This window comes from Lygodium microphyllum, chromosome 1 (assembly GCF_053477565.2).
Source record: "Lygodium microphyllum isolate KBCC chromosome 1, Lygodium_microphyllum_v1.1.10, whole genome shotgun sequence".
In the NCBI taxonomy this organism is placed as follows: Eukaryota; Viridiplantae; Streptophyta; class Polypodiopsida; order Schizaeales; family Lygodiaceae; genus Lygodium; species Lygodium microphyllum.
The window spans coordinates 31,236,890-31,250,493 of NC_141135.1; positions in this window are offsets into that span (position 1 = coordinate 31,236,890).

Genomic DNA, 13,604 nt, shown 5'->3' on the forward strand with positions numbered 1-13,604 from the left:
GATCAATCAACTCTATGGAAATCTTGTCAAAACAGTGCTCATCGATACTGGGGTAAAGAGCCTCTCGTGTGACTCTTTGGACAAAGATGTGGACCTCTCAATGCGCCTTTCAAGGATGTCAACTTCGTCGCACATAGCAATGTGTCATCATCATTACACAAGTTACGAGGAGGCAACAACCACTGTTATATAACATGGAGGGGATTCACACATCAGAGGAAAACTTCACCTCTAACATTTATTGCTACCATAGCTACACAGGTTCACCCAATAAAACAAATCCTTCTTCCTCTAACTTTTTTTTTTGTAGTTAGAATTCCATAAGGTTCAAGATTTATAATAAACTATCAAATTCAACATCATGTGAATGGCCTCGTTCTTGTAATTCCTAACAAAAGTCACCACGCCAATACCGACCCCTTATAAGCCAATGTTGTGGCATGTTTGCACAAATCGCCTGTGTGATGTTAACTTAACATAACTTTCTTCTATCTTTTATTGGCCTTCACATAATAAGGATTCAATGTTCTGTTAGATAAGAGACTTCGAATGGCATGCGTGGCTCTTTGTTGCATCTAACAATCAAAAAACTATCGAGTGTCAATTCTATTGTGTCAATTGTCATATCTCAACTCCAAACCGCAAAAACATCTACTTTTTTCAATGCTACGATTATAAACATCGTTACTAAAGGCAGAAAGCTTTTTGCATAGACAAAATAAAGAATTATACTTGGCTTTATTAGATGGCACTAATGTATTATCTAATAAGCTAGAATACTATCAAAGTAAAGAAACACCTAATAATAATTTGATAACAAGATCAGCTACCAATTGGCTTAAGAATAGTCTAAAATACTAGAGCCCTAGCTTTTACTAGTATGAAAGTTGGCTCAAACCATGTCCTATGTAAAATGTATGAAATCTTTCATGTATAAGATACAACATGTGACCTAATCAAACTTCTATAATTGAATGGATCCTAAAAAAGGACACAAGTTCATATCAAATATTGTGCCATATATGAGTGTTGTTGAGTTGCATGCTTGAAAGTAATGAGGTTTTTGACTTTGATAACCCATTTTTCAATTTGCATTCATATTTTTAGTATACTAGTGTTCTTATTGCTTTCAAATGTAAAATGTTCTCAATAGCTTCGTTATTGTGATGTTAACTACTACAAGGATTTCAACACTAATTAATTCATGGAAACGTGAGCACCTACATTAAATTATGGAAACTACACAAAATAATAATTTTGCTTGTTTTATGTATTGTTAAATGTTATCAACTAATGAGGAAAGGGATGCAAACTTAAAGTAACAATGGATTTCAACAATATTGTTTGCACTTTGATACTTCTGTTATATATTTGTAAACTTATAGGTTGTGAAAGGTGCTTGTTTGTTGAAGAGAGTTCTTGCAACATTGCACTCATTAGCCTATCATCATCTCCACTATCAAAAATAAGAGACTAATTGTTATACTTTTCATGTATACTACTTCTTGAGGGAAGATGAAGCAAAAACCTTAGCTTTATGCAATTGCCTACTACTATAACAAGTCATATATCATGTGTTCTAATGTATGAGTGATTCTCCCTCATATTCCCTTTCACCAAAATAGTGTTTACAAACCTAGATACATTTGGAAAAAAGCGAGGAGAATGTTGGGAACTCACACGTTATGGTTGAAGTTTCATCGGGATTCTCTCATATTGATACAGACTGGGATCAAAGTTTGGAATTCTAGCTATTAGGACACCTAATGTGAGGAAGGCACAGGTAAAAAGCGAAGTACAAATCAAATGGATCTATTGAGTGCTACAAGGCATAAATTAGAACTATTGATGGGGCATAGTTGGTTGTTAAAGGATATGCACAAACGCATGGTATTGACTATGAGAATACCTTTTCTACAATGGCTAAAATGCCTAGTATGAGGGCTATCATAGTATTGGTTGCATAAAATGGTTGGATCATGCATTTGATGGATGTTTGAAATGATTTCTTGTATGGGGAGTTGCAAGAATAAGTTTATATGGAGCAACCACCTATTTATGTGGATGAGAGTTATCTCAATTATACATGCAAGCTTAGTAAGATCTCATATGGACTGAAGCAAGCACCTGAGGCATGGCATTAAGATTGTGGAATAACCTATCAACATTGGGTTTCGTGCATAACACGTTGATCTCTCGCTTTGTGTATATTAGAGTGATGCAAGTATGGACATCACTATATACATAAATGACTTGATCATTATGGGTGACAGTGAGATAAAGATTGATCACATGAAGGTTCTTCTAATTAAGTTTGGAAGGAAGGATTTGGAAAAGTTATGTTGTTTTTTTGGCATCGAGATAATCAAAACTATAGAGGGGATATGGCTATCACAAAGACAATATACCTTAGATATGCAAAGAAAGTATGGTATGGTTAATTGTAAACTAATTTCTATGTCTTTGGATGTTAATGTTAAGCTTAGGATTTCACTATGTTTAGAAAGATTGTGGGCAACCTTATCTATTTGACAATCACTAGGTCAAACCTAAACTATGCAATTGTTTTAGAGACTCAATTCATGTAGCTTCTATAGAAACCAAAGTGATAAATATTAACTTAGTTTATGTTAGTACAGATGATCAAACTGCAAATATTTTCACCAAGTCTTTGGGAGCTAAGAAGGTCCACTACTTCAAGACATACTTGGAGTTCGTTAGCTCATGCTAAGCTTAAGGGAGAGTGTTGAAATATCAAGCCTCACACTAGCTAAAGTCCACTACGCACCTTGGTGATGTAGTAGGACTTTACTCATTAGCATGTTGGGTGACTAACATGGATGATATGCCAGTGATTGTAGAGCTAGACTACACCCACAAAGTCCACTTGTGGTTATGACATATTCATTATACCATAATCACCTAATCTATCCTTAGCAGTTTCACATGCACTTAATGATGCATGTACATATGTTTTACTATTTTCATATTAATATTTTATCGTCTAAAATAAGTATTTTGTGTGGAGAAAGAAGAAAGAAGAAGAGAAAGATTTCAACCCTACTTCTCATTATGCTCAAGTCTCCATTGCGTGTGTGGTGGCTTTAACTCTCTCTTTCCTCTCATTTCTTTTCACCACACCTTTTGTTGAGGCATGTGAGTCATCCACCCTAACAATCATGCAATATGCATAGGATAGAGCCTTTGGTTGTGGAGGCGAGTTCCTTGATCTCAAGCATGAATTGAAGTAGAAATACTAGCTGTTGGTTATATGTGAAGTCTCAACTTACATTCATTCATGTTGTTGAGTGTAAACTTGATACATGCATGATAAGAAAGTAGGTCATTAATGATGACTATGTATCTCACTTCATCGTGTTGTCAATGATAACAAATCATTGTTATTAACTTTAAGGGGCAATGAAGGAAATAACAAAACTAAAGAAGAGAGAGGTAGCCTCACTTCCATGAGAATTATGATATCACCTAGAGTTACATTTAGAAGACCTTCAATCTTTGAGAGAAGGTTGCAAACAATCTCTATTCAATTTCACCTAAAAGCCAAATTGCACGCAAAAGGAAAAGGACTAGTCACAAGCCTACTACAAAACACATGGTAGTGCCCAAAAGTGGGAAACCCTAAACCTAACATCCATGCGTATAATATGTAAACTTGAATAGAGAGCTCTTTCTTATGCATGTAAACTTCCAGGGCACCTTCGACCCACTTCAAACTTGTTGGACTCACCTTAAGTTTGACAAGGCTACCCTAAGTCAATTACGATTACATGTGGGAGAGGATAGGGAGTTAGAGTGAGTAGCCTAGTAGCCTACCCTCTCCAAAGCATCACCCATGAAAGATGATACACCTAGCCACAATTATGAGGCACCCTATTGCTCACGACCACAAGTGCCATACTAGCTACTATTGAATCCAATTTAGTCACCCCATGATTGTATCAAGCCAAGAAAGCATATGACTCGTCTTAAGGAGTCCATCCCACAATCTATCCACTTGTCCATGCTAACTAGGCCACAACTCATCAGCTAATTCCTACTCCATGATCAACATTTCCAACCCAAAATTTGTTAGTATAGTTCGAGTAACGATTGCAATCAACCACCCCATGAGTAGCTTTAAGGCACCTTTGCACATTATTACCTAGGCCTTTTACTTTCCCATAGCTACCCAAGAGAGCAAGTTGAGACACAAATAGTAGGCATGCTACATGTACACTTGCCAAAAGCAATCAATAATAACATGCCACAATCTATAAAGCCATGACCTACATTGAGGTACTCATCCACACCTCCTTCAATCCATGAGAAAAAAGACACAATCAATAAGGAGTTCTCAACACCCTTTACAAGCTACCCATAACATCATAACTCCATAGCTTTTGGAGAAGCAACAAGTCATCTTGAGCTTACAAATCTTTTGTTGTGATAAGAAATCAAGCCTACTTGGGTAGCCACATTTTCCTTGAGTTTGCTACCTAGGTTTACCCCCAACTAAGCAAGCTTACTTAAAGCTCACCTTATTTGGCCTAATTTCCTAAGTATACCTACCCAATTTAGCTTAGCCAAGGTGAAGCAAGCTTGCTTTCTTGGTAGAACAGTTGCTTAAGCCTACTTATAACTGATAGAAACACTCCAAACTCCATCTAAGCTAAACTTCTATGCTTGTACTTAGGCTAGTTTGCCTTCATTCAAGCTATTTTTCATATACCTACACTCAAACTAGTGCATGGCTCTATTCTCAAGGTGGTTGTTGTATGGACTATGATGAGCCTTTATCATTGTTTGATTGTATTGTGTTAAATCACCCATGATCTAAGAGAGGGTGTTAGTAGTCTAATCAGCTCATGTGTGAGTCTCATCATGCCTGACATTACAAGGTATTTTAGGCATTTTATTGTGGTCATTACAACAAGTATTTAGGCATTTATTATTAGCTAACCTACTACCATTTATGGCATTATTTTGTTCTTTATCGAAGAGGGAGAGCCGGTGCCAATGCCTATGCGACCAGTTGTCTATCCAAGCACTTGGACTCCTAGGTCTATCAAACTTGCTTAGCCAAGTTCCCTAAAGACCCAAACAACCCTACCCACATGACCAAGCTATGCTCGATTCTTAACTTGGATTGGGCTCACTCTTGTTTAACTTCAATTGAGCTTGTCCACTTATTTTGACCTAAATTTGTAGTCTAAGTTTGCCACTTGGAGTTAACTTGCTTACATAGACTTTGATTTGAGCTCATTTACTTGTTTCATTTATAAGCTTGCATATGTGATTCTAGAAGAATACACAACTTAAGCTTGCTTGCATTGGGGACAAAGCCTAATTGCTTATAGCCAACTTACCTCTTTGAACCTAAACTCAAGTGAGATTGCTCGCTTGCTCATGTGACTTGACCTATGCCCACTTAAGCTTTAGTACTTATTAGCATTCTATTAGATTGCATACCTAGTCTCAACACAAGCATGATTGCTTGCTAGAGAGAGAGAGAGAGAGAGAGAGAGAGAGAGAGAGAGAGAGAGAGAGAGAGAGAGAGAGAGAGAGAGAGAGAGAGAGAGAGAGAGAGAGAGAGAGAGAGAGAGAGAGAGAGAGAATAGCAATGGCTTCTTCATTTGCAACCGCTTCTCAACCCTTTGAGTGGACTACACCAAGTATGTCTTCTGGAGAGAGAGAGAGAGAGAGAGAGAGAGAGAGAGAGAGAGAGAGAGAGAGAGAGAGAGAGAGAGAGAGAGAGAGAGAGAGAGAGAGAGAGAGAGAGAGAGAGAGAGAGAGAGAGAGAGAGAGAGAGAGAGAGAGAGAGAGAGAGAGAGAGCCTTAACATCCCAAACTTGAATATATGGGGGAGGAAGAAGCAAGGGAACCCTCGTGATACTAGTCTGCAGTGGTTAGCTTTGTTAATTTTTATGCACAATGAACATTAGTAAATTTATTATCCACTCACTAGTATATATGAAGAATGAGCATTGAGTAAGCAATGAGCATCTTGCATAAGGATTGCCCATTCCAAACCTCCAAATAATCTAGTTTATGATGACCCTCATACAAGATGAAGAAAACATGTAAGCAACTAGCAAACATGGATAACCTTACTTTTTTAACATCTAACTCTTTGATATATTTGCACCAACATATAACTAGCTTACACCATAGATTTTGTTGTAGTAATTACAAATTTTTATGCTAGCAAAGTGACATAAATTTTGAAATGCTAACCTTGTCAACAAGTCAAAGTAATCAATAGCAAAAGAGTTTGGTAATGTTGATTTGACTTGTATACACTTACCAACTCGTACAAGTAAAAATTAATACATTCTCCATTCGATTTGTGTGCTTTGGAAATTGCATAGGAAATGATGGTGAAGTGAGGTGCTTGGTTGTATAAATTTGCTATTTTCCAATGCATTTTTCTTCAAGTTGTTTACTCGCACGTCTCACGTCTTACAAAGAGCTTCAAGAGGTAAACTGAACTAGTTATGCAATGACCTTAATAAAACATGAACTCCTAAATACAAATGTCCTTCTCTTTGGAATAAAACCTACACTTATCACATAATGTACAAGAAAGGTGACTTTAATAATTATGAACATTGAATATGCTAGTAAATTAGCATAGTTTCAATACTCTTTGAGATGGCTAATGGAGGCTCAAGTAGTGTAAAAGGATAAACTAGCTAAACCACCTTTTATTTTAAGTGATTAGGTCCATCCAATTTATAAAGTTGGTCCAAAGTCAATGACAAAATGATGAAATTTTGATCAAGTTTCCTAAAAGGAGGGATTTATGAATCTTTCAATAATATTCTCCATAAAACTCCAATAAATCTAAAAGTTTCTTTCTAAGCAGAGCATGTTAAATAGAGCTTGTGAAGGGTTTCTTACTTAACTCATTATAGTCTTTTCAGGACATTATAATGTTATGTGAGATTATTACGTCCAATTGACACTTTGATACTAACAAGGCAAAGGGGGGCACCTCCCCTCCAAATATTAGACTGAAAAGGTGGGCAAGGGCCATGTTGGAATCGCTCTTAGGTTGAGTAGCTCCAAAGTTGAATGAAGAACATGTCATACTAGGGCTCCTCTACTCAATGATTCTACCATGGAGGAGAATTGTTGAAGGGTTTGAGTGGGAAGAAACATAGTTAACTTTCATGAACATAGATGTAAACGAGCTATCAAAACAAGTGATGCATCTAGCAAAACTTGAATCCATAACCTCACAATTATGCATGAAAGTTTCAATTGATATGCCATCACCTTTGGGACAACACTTCGCAAAAATTTTCATAGAGCTCAACTAAGAACTGCAAAATAGGGGAAAATCTACAATTGCCTCTATTGCAAAATTGCAATCCTTCTTGACCTAAAATTTGATGGCCAATAACAAATTTATACATTTTCTATGGATTGAAACTAAAACAAAATTGAATGAACTCATTAGTTATTGGCCATGATATTTGAAACTAGTGCTTAAAATTAACTATAAATTAAAAGCCAACACCAACAAGCATGATATGCAAATAACCTTTAAAAAAGGCTTATGCAAATAAGGATAATGAAGAATATAAGCTTTTTAAAGGTATACTTGATTATCTATCCTAAACTATTGAAGGTGGATAATTGAAACCATGTTTCTTGTATAAGGTGGTTCTCAACTTAAAGAGAGTCATGATACTAGTTCTCACACATTGTGAAACCATTTGCTTAGAAAATGTTACAATAGTATGTGTGCCTAATCGTTACATGATGATGGAGGAAATTTGATACATTTATTGATGATCATCCTTGCTATTACTAATCTATTGTGCTAATTAATGGCTAAATTTATGGCAAACCCACACATTGAGTACGCCTAAATGTATCATGAAGAAATTGATTATGGTGGCATGTTATAGTTTTAACGCATGAATCATGGTCAATCATCAAATTTTAGGTATAAAATGAGTATAATTACAACATAAAACTGTGAAGTAGGCTTCTAAACTTTTGCATAGCCACCTTCCATCATCATATTGAGCTAATTTTTCATCCCAATATTGAACCTAGATGGATGCAAGTGCATTGCATCTATCCTAGAAACATTGTTTGTTGGTTACAAAGTGTCTAGAATGTGCATTTTGATATGTTTACATGTTAAAATCTATGACAATCATCACCTCAAGCCATTGTGGTTGATGACCACTAGCTAAAAACTTGGTGTGCAAATAGCTCTTGAAGACAATGCTAACTACCCCCATCCATACTCAATAGTATTGTCATTCTAAGATCCTTCTCATAATCAAGGAAAGTGTTGAGGAGTCCCAAAAACTGTAAGACATACTCTCAAACCTCCATCTCAAGGTAAAAGTTTCACATCCAATGTGACAGAATTTCCCTTTGAAGTGTTTGCATGCACTTAGACATTGAAGATCTAGCATGGAATTGTGATGCACAAATGTGCAAAAGCAAGAAAACATCAAGCATTAACACCACATAATGAACAATAAGATACGATCACACGAACTTAGAATGAATCATGAACATGCAATGCAATCCATAACTCAAAGCATGAGGACAATAAATACAAGCCACATGAGTACCAACCCATGGGATGGCTAGCAATGTCTTTGTCTCCTTCTCTCTAGGTGATGACATGATACAATTGAGAGTGGAGGAGGAAAGCATGAGGACGATAAATACAAGCCACATGAGTACCAACCCATGGGATGGCTAGCAATGTCTTTGTCTCCTTCTCTCTAGGTGATGACATGATACAATTGAGAGTGGAGGAGGAGTGTGAATATAATGAGCTTGGAGAGCCAATTAACACAAATAGATTGTCCAATATATGGGCATTATATAGTGGGCAAGTTAGCTAAATGAATGAAGCAACCCAAGGCCAAAATGTGGTACCTTAGCTACCTAAAATTGTGCCCATCCTAACCTTGGTAAGGGTGCCCAATATCCATGAAATATATTGCTAAAACCCTCTTAAATCATGGGTCATCATTCCAATAATATATGCAATGATGGTAACATACAATCCCTAAGGACCATTGCCATGTACCATACCATAGTAGCGAGCCTGCAAGAAACTTATAAAATCACAGTACATACAAGCATGACAAATGAATGCACCATAGGTATTCCAACACCGCATATAGTGGTGGTAGATGCACCTTGAATAAAGGATTTATGTGGATATTGGCCATTCTCAAAACTTTATCATAAAAAGTTGAAATAGTATAATTTTATTACTTGTCACAAAGTGCCATCTAGAAGCACATCATGACCATGTATTCTCCTCCTTCAACCATCGTGCCAGAGTCTTTCCCCATGTGTGAATATACTTAGTAGCAATATAATACTCTTTGTCAAAACCTGCCATCATGAACTTGAAAGCCACATTAGCTTTAACAGTAGAACCACTAGGCTTCATAGATGCATGTACAAAGCCTCCCTCACAGTCTACCACATTGAGATTTGGTGATGCTAGCAAGGCCCACCTCCACCCTCTCATGATCCTCTTTGGCATGGGAGCTTGTGAGAAGTGCCACCACTACTATAGGTGAGGATGGAGGAGTTCCTCCAGTAATATAGGATAGAGGTATCCTCACTTTGTGCCAATACATGCATTAGATGAGAATCAAATTTTTTATAGAAAGGATCAAGGAAGTCCATTGTTGTCAAGAGCACCAAATGATCTAGGTGTCAATCAATCTTAGGCATGCTATTGATAGCCTCAAATTTTGGCACCAAAAAGGCTAAAAGAATATGGTTCTTTATCAACAAAACATCTTATTACATACAAAATGTTGGGAATAAAGGCCCACCATGCCCACACCCACATTGGGTGTGAATTTCCCTTTATGGGACATTGTACTATATACCTATCTGATGGAATGAGCGGTACATGTTGAAGTGCCCAAAAAGAAGATAATTGTGTGTGTGTGTGTGTGTGTGTGTGTGTGTGTGTGTGTGTCTCTCTCTCTCTCTCTCTATATATATATATATATATATATATATATATATATGCATTTCCATTGATACACTCTACAAGCTCCAAGAAGCATTGGTCTACATCAAACTGGTATTAGAGCCAAGCACTTTGGAGAAGGGTCTTCATACCCTTTTTCTTGAGAAGCAGTCAATGGATAAAGCCTGTCGTTTGACAACAATGGTAGCCCATCAATGAGGTATGTGTTGACCGATTGTGATTTATGCACAATGCCTTGCTTCAAGGCTTATTCAAGAGGTTATTAGTGATTGATCAGAACTTAACAAGCTCTCATTTCTAGCATGAGTACTCTACAGGCCTTCAAGACAACATCACGCTCAATGGCTATGACTGTTGGATGTCTACACATGTTTACATGATGTAAACACATTGGGAAATGGTATGCCTTAGATCTAAGGTGCTTTTGGCTTGATTTTAGTAGGGATTTTACTCCACTTATACCAAGTTTTGGGTGTTGTAATAATAGGGATAAATGCACTTGGTAGAGGTTTACATTGCACCTATTACTTGTTGGGACATCTCTCGAATGTTAGTAATGCAATGTACATGTACACCATGAATGATACATGTAAGAGACTTTGATTGATTTGTATGCTTCTGTTGAAGCTCTCTAGTACTGATTTGGCACTATCATAATAGCATTTGCTAAAACAGTGATTGTACATACTTTGTGCATCATATTTTGGCTAAAACAGATCAGTTTAGTCAGACTCTTTTGATGTTGTACACTATGAACAACGAGTACCATGCTATTTGGTGATGTATGCTATAAATTTGAAATGCCTTGGCTATGATGGAATATGATCAGTAATCAATACTACTAAACATAAGAATTTGGACACATCTTACTGGTAGGATTTTGCATCTCCCCTTGGTCAATTATTTGACACTTTGGACTTGCCTTTGGTGATATTTTCTATCATTTTTGGGTTGCAATCATGGTTGGAAGCAATGATAGCAGCAACCTACTGCATATCAAGAAGCTTGAGGGTGCACATAACTTTGCCATATGGCAAAAGCAATGCTACAATATCTTGGTGTAGAAGAATAGGTGAAGCCTATCAAGACAAAAGGGGTACGACCATCAAACATAAAGGAAGATGATTGGGATGTGCTTGATGAACTTGCATACTCTACTATTGAACTGTTGGTTTGCAGACTCACTGTTGTTCAACATAGATGGTATGTGGACTAGACTTAAGGAGTTGCATGCTCAAAATAATACTTCTAGTAAGGTTTATTGGTTGAAGAAGTTGATGGACCTTTGCATGAAGGAAGGTATAGCCATGTTTCTACATCTCAATGAGTTCAACTTGGTTTTTAGCTAGCTGGTTGCCTTGAAGTTTAATATTGATGATGAGTTTAAGGCCACTTTCCTGCTATGCACTTTGCCTGAAAGCTAGGATACATTTAGGACAGCTATGAGCAACTCAAATGTTATGCTTATGTACTCTGATGTGGAGAGCTCTTTGCTCATGGAAGAGTTGAATTGATGGAATATTGCATCAAACAAGTCATCCAGTGCATCGCATACTAGAGGCAGGCGTCAACAAAAGGGAAAATTTGAGAGTAAAGGATGTAGTAAATCTCATGAGAAAGATGTTGAGTATCATCATTGTGGCAAGAAAGGACACTTTAAGTAGGATTGCTATAAGTGGAAGAAAGAGAAGACAAAGGTAAGAAGACTGATGATAACATAGCCAACCTGCAAAGAACAATGTCAAGATAGAGGAAGTCAATGTGGTTAGCCATGAGAGTAATAGTGGTAGCAGTGATGTACTATTTGTTTCTTCTTGCTTTAGTTCACACTCATTGGTCTCACAGATTTTGATGATGACATGAATACTTGGATCTTGGATTTAGGTACTTCATTTCATGTCACACCCCATCATGAGTGGTTCTCTAACTATAGTGGTGGTAGACATGGTGTTGTCCACTTGGGAGACAACCATGCATGTGATATTGTAGGCATTGGCAGTGTGTGGATGAAATTTCAGCATGGTTTAGTGTTCATCATGTGAGGCATGTACTCCATCTCAAGAAGACCTTGATAAGCACAGGGTAGCTAAATGACGAAGACTATCACAGTACTTTGGAAGATGGCAAATGGAAGATATATAAGGGATCTAGAATAGTTTCTTATGGTTCTAAGAGTGATACACTCTATCCATTGCATGTATCTAGTATGCATGACCATGTTGTTGCCATTACTGAGCAGCTGAAAGTTTCCTTGTGGTATGGCTGGTTGGGATACATGAGAATGAAAGTGCTTTCTTGCTTGGATTATTTGCCATGTTTGAGATATACTAATTTTGATCATTGTCATCATTGTGTCTATGGTAAACATGCTCAAACCTCACATAAGAAGTCTTTTTTATTGAAATCTTCTCCCTTAGAGTTGGTATATTTAGATATACGTCAAATGGCAAGCTTGTCTCTAGGGGAAAGAAGTACTTTATTGCTATATGCAAAGTTTGGGTGTATCCTATCTATCGTAAGGACGAGGCTTCGGATAAATTTAAGAAATTCTTGGCATTGGCTAAAAATATAAGTAAGACAAGTGTCTTTGCTTTGACAATGGTAGGAAATATGTGTCTAAGGTCTTTCAGGACTTTTGTGATAGTAAAGGGATAAAGAGGGAGCTTACTACCCCTCATAATCCATGCCAAAGTGGATTCACAAAGCGTATGAATAGGACCATTCAAGAAAAGGCCTGTACTATGCTATCTAATGCTACATTAACCCATCGTTTTTGGGCAGAGGTTGTTATGATAGTTATTCATTTGATTAATAAATCACACAAAACAGGTTTTTTTGGGGGGGGGGGGGGGGGGGGGGGGGGGGGGGGGAAGTTCCTCAGGAAGTGTGATTGGGCAAGCCATCTTCATATGCTCATCTAAGAGTATTTGACAGCGAGGCTTTTGTGCATATTCGTAAGGAAGAACATAGCAAACTTGAGCCAAAGTCCTATAAATGTATTTTCCTAGGATATGGTGACGAGGGTGAAATGGGTATCAATTATGGGATCCCGATAAAATGAAAGTAGTACGCAATAATGATGTTATCTTCCAAGAAGATCGCATGCACAAACACCTTGAAAAGATAGAGAAGGTCAGAAGGGTTGTATACTGAGAAGATGTATCGATTGGACAATAGAGAATGCCCATTGGATAGCAAGAAATACATGCTATAAATGGCCTTGAAAATGCAAGAAATAATGCTGAAAATGATCAGCAACAAGCAGTTGCCCATGATGTCCCAAAGTCTCAGTAGGATAATACGTATTTAGTACAACCTGAACTATCTGGACAACATCTTGAAATTTCAGGACAGTAAGCTATAAATGCAGATTTGCAAGCCCAGCAGCCAACAAATGTGGAAGCATTGCTCCATAGGTCGACCTAACCTTCAAGGCTACTTGACAAGTTTGCTTCTAGTACTCAGTATGTTGCAGATTATGTTATGTTGATTGATTGTGGTGATCTGTCATGCTTCAAGGAAGAAATTGACATGAAGGATAGCCAAAAAGGCATATGGCTATGCTATCAGAGATGGAATCTCTAGAAAAGAATAGCACCTGGGACTT